Source organism: Apodemus sylvaticus, chromosome 3, assembly GCF_947179515.1.
Source record: "Apodemus sylvaticus chromosome 3, mApoSyl1.1, whole genome shotgun sequence".
NCBI classification, from domain to species: Eukaryota; Metazoa; Chordata; class Mammalia; order Rodentia; family Muridae; genus Apodemus; species Apodemus sylvaticus.
Window position 1 is genome coordinate 28,485,019 of NC_067474.1, and position 4,595 is coordinate 28,489,613.

Below are 4,595 nucleotides of genomic sequence, written 5' to 3' on the forward strand. Positions count from 1 at the left end.
TTGCTAAAGATTTTGAGAATACAATGAAGTCAACAAATAACCAACAGGAATGTTAACCAGATTGAGGGCATTTATATGGAGACACTATCAAAGAGGTCAAGTGGTAAATTTAAAAAAAAAAAAATCAAATTTGCAAGTAAAAAAAATCTGATTATAAAGTTAAATACTTTATAAAAAAATTTCTTCCTAACAATTCTTGTGAGCAAGGTGTGGCGGCACATGTCTACAATCCTAGCATTTTGCTGTCTTAACAGAACAAATGAGTTCAAGGTCAGCCACAGTTAGACTGTGTATTGGTCAGAACTCTCTAAAGAAACAGAACCAAATAGAATGAATCTATATTAAAGTAGGATTTATTAGATTAGCTTACACAATACGGTGTGGGTTGCCTAGCAGTGTATATCTTCATGAAAGGCTGAGAACATGGTAGTTGATCAGTCCACTAGGTTTAGTGCCTCAGTAATTTGAATCTGGTGCCAAAGGCTATAAGGGTTCCTATAAATCCACTGTTCATCAGTCTGTGTTGAAGGGCTTGAGAATTTAGGTTCAAATGCCTGTGAATAGCTGCCACCGCCACCGCCACCACCGCCGCCCTCACCTCCTTAGGCTCTCCTGATATCTGGACCACTCGCTTTAGGTTATACATCAATGAACCTACTCCACAGGCTTTCACAGTGGCTAAAACAATCAAAACGACCCCTCAGATGTGTGCCCTGTAGGCTTATATTTTTTAAAACCTATTTTTAAAAAAATGTATATGAGTACACTGACTCTGTCTTCAGACACAGCAGAAGAGGGCATCAAATCCCATTTCAGAGGGTTGTGAGCCACCATGTGGCTGCTGGGAATTGAACTCAGGACCTCTGGAAGAGCAGCCAGTGCTCTTAATCGCTGAGCCATCTCTTCTAGCCTACCACACACCCAGAGGTGGTGGAAAGGAAAGGTTAATAGGGCAAATGAGCGTGTGGACCTGTTTAGAAATAGTTCTTTGGAGCAAAATCCAATTTGTGTTATCAGGATGTCAGTAGTGTAGCTCATGCAAATCAGCAGCTACAGCTCAATCCACTCACAAACACTATTCGTGAATCAGCAATGGCAGGCTGAGGTAGAAGAAACCATGAGACTCAGCCAACTAGGGCAAGAAGCCACAGGAATACCACCAGACATTCTTTGGTGTGTTTTTCTCTATGAAGTCATGACAAACACTGACTAGCAATGAGTGGCAAGGTGAGCAAATACCACACACTGTTGTCCTCTGTGTGTTGGGTTATATTTATACCCCTTTTAAACATCACATGTTTATTCAAGTATCTGCTTTTGCTAAACATCACATGCCCTGTTCCCAGGCTGCTTTTAGAAAAACACCACTTGTCTGTCCTCAGCAAAATTACCCTTTCACATGTTTGCTTCAGCAGAAACATTGCCTCATAATACAGTTTCTAGAAAAAACATCACATGATACAACTGAGTCTCCAAAGGAAACAGAAATTTTTACTTCAGGGACCACTGGCTTGTTTCATATGTGATTCTAAATCTCATATATTTGGCATTCAGTGTTTATTACCATACATAGTAAGTTCCAGGCCAGCCTGGGCTACAGCATAGTGAAATCATACCGTAAACAAACAAAAATCTCTTTTAATTATAAGATATAAACATAATTTTCTCAGGAAGCTTAAGACTGAAGTGTGCCTGACATATATCCTTCATGCCAACAGTATTGTCACAATGCTTAATTACATACAAAATTGCCAGTTTTTTTGTTTTTTGTTTTTCAGACTTAATTCATTTATTTGTCTTGTATAAAAACCCCTATGTGGTAGCCACAGCTGGAGCCTGGGTCCTCTGAACAGAGACTCTGGTGTGGGTTTTCACAAGATAATCAATGAACTCCTGATAAGGAGTCTTGGTGAACTCGGTCTCTTTCCAGAGGTCGGGGGTCAGGTAGCTGTAGGTCTTGGAGATGGCATCAAAGGTGGCCTTGGCAAAGTCGTCCAGGGTGGCAGTGCAGCCCCTGGCTGATGTGTAGCAGTCATCTATACCGGCCATCATCAGGAGCTTCTTGGGCACAGGAGCAGAGACAATGCCAGTGCCTCTGGGGGCAGGGATGAGACGCACCAGCACAGAGCCACAGCGGCCTGTCACCTTACACGGAACCGTGTGGGGCTTGCCAATCTTGTTCCCCCTGTAGCCTCTCCACACAGGGACGATGGAGAGCTTGGCCAAGATGATGGCTCCTCGGATGGCAGTGGCGACCTCCTTGGAGCATTTAACACCAAGACCATTGTGACCATTGTAGTCCCCAATAGCGACGAATGCCTTGAACCTGGTCCTCTGGCCAGCCTGCTTCTGCACTGGCATTATTTTCAGAAGCTCATCCTTTAGGGATGCGCCCAGGAAAAACTCAATGACCTCAGACTTTTTAATGGGCAGGGAGAACAGGTAGATCTCCTCCAAGGACTGATCTTCATGTCCTTAACCAGGCGGCCCAGCTTGGTGATGGGGATCCACTCCTTGTCTTCAGCTCTACCTCCACGAGCCCCGCGGCCTCGGCCTCGACCACGGTCCCTGCCCCTAAGACCGCTGCCGAATCCTCCGCAGAAGCCGCCACGGCTAATCCTGGGCTCCTCCCCGCCCCCCTCCCCCCCACCCCCCCACCCCCCCCACCCCCCCACCCCCCCTTCTATTGGCATCCCCAAATTACCAAAATTAGAGCAGTTTAAATAATATAGATTTCCTACTTTGAGTGAAAGTCCCACATGACTTTGTTGGGTAAACACAAGGTGTTCCGAGGGCTGGGGCGAAACTTTGTTCTTTGCTCACTTGTGCTTTGCTGAGTCCGGTTCTTTGTAAGCATAGACCCTGTGTCCTTCCTTGCTGTCATTAGTTGAAGGTCAAACCTAACTTGCAAAGGCTACCCTTATTCTCCAGTCTTCTCCCATCTTCTAAGCTGGCAGTGGTAGACTGTGTCTCTTCACTTTCCTCAGCTCTCTTCTGGGGAATCTGACCTTGGCTGGAAAAGGTGATTAGCCTTTAAAGACTCACATGGTTAGACTTGGCCTGGAGAGGCCATTCAGATCAGACTTCTTGTCTGTAGGTCTGCAACGTGCCCTTTTTCTTGGTGAGATAAAACAGATACAAGATCTTGGGGGTTTGATTGAAGATATCGTTGGCACTATTTTGCCTACCACTGAAGTGAACTAAAGGAGCAACATTTGTAATAGACTTTAAAGGAAATATATAGGGTCTGAAACAATCTTTCAACAGTAGCAGGTTCACAATGGGAATGAAGGCCTCATGGTAAAATTCATATGGAAGGTGACCTTCAAGAAACTTGGAGTGATACAGAAATTTTCCTTAGCTATACAAGAATTCCATGTAACTATTCTTTTCCTCCCATCCACTTTGTTTACAGAAATAACAAATCTGAGATTTATTTCTATAAAGTCTTAGGCAAATGCCTAAGCCAATAACCTTGGCTCTGTTGCCTGACTAGCTCATATTTTAGTAATCTAGTTTATTCTAGTCTAAGTTCCTCTACTGGTTAGTTACCTCTTGTCAGGTTTATTTAGCCATCTTCCTCTTTATCTGGAGGAATCCCTTGCACTTGTTTTCCAGACTTCCTTTCTCTCTCTCCTAGAACTTATTTCCTAGTTCAGCTCTATTTCCTACTTTAGCTCATTAGCCATAGCTTTTTATTGACAGGTGTTATGTCTGCAAAGTAAATAATAGATTCTCTCTCCTGCCACAGGAAATATTTAAAAATGAAACCGCCAATTCCCCATGCCCCTGATTCTCTCATCCTGTGAACTCCCCAGAGGGGCTGGACCAGCAGGCTTCCCAGCGTCTGATTGTTGTGTTCCCAGCTCTGGCTTGCTAGTACCAGGAGTGGCTAGTTCCTTCTCAGCCATAAACCCCTGCAACCAGAGGTCCCACATTCCACTAACCAAGTAAATCAAAACTCTTGAAGCATGTGATTAACCAATCAGATTTATGTGTCAAAAAATTTCTCAATTTATAAGATGTCAATACAATAATTTCAGAACCAATTAATAATGATAAAAACTTTATACTAATTATTCTAACCTTATGGTATCATAACTACCTGTGGCTATCTAAGGCCACACCAGTTCAGGTTCTTCCTCCTGTCTGTCTTCCTCTATCTTGGCCTTTTCCTTTCTCCCTGAGATGTTCTCTGTCTCTGCAATTCTTAGCTTTGCCTCCCCTTCCCTTTCCCTGTCCAATCACAGGCCTCCTGCTGCCCTAATATTTTAGTCTGATTGAACAGGAAAAATCCTGTCACGTGTGGGACCCCTGTTAGATGGAATTTGAGTATCCTGCGGATATTTGTCTTACTTCTTTTTCTTTTTCTTTTCTTTTTTTTTTTTTGTTTGTTTGTTTTTTGTTTTTTTTTTTTTTTTTTTGAGACAGGCTTTCTCTGTGTAGTCCTGGCTGTCCCGGAATTCACTCTGTAGACCAGGCTGGCCTCGAACTCAGAAATCTGCCTGCCTCTGCCTCCGAAGTGCTGGGATTAAAAGTGTGTGCCCCCACCGCCCAGCTACTTTTCTATTCTTATGATAAAATAAGAATTCGCG

The 4,595-nt window shown here is 43.5% G+C and overlaps 1 pseudogene; it reads right to left on the reverse strand.

Annotated features, from left to right (window-relative positions):
* Positions 1 to 1,769: 1,769 nt before the first annotated feature.
* Positions 1,770 to 2,633, reverse strand: LOC127679770 (40S ribosomal protein S2-like; annotated as a pseudogene).
* Positions 2,634 to 4,595: the final 1,962 nt, after the last annotated feature.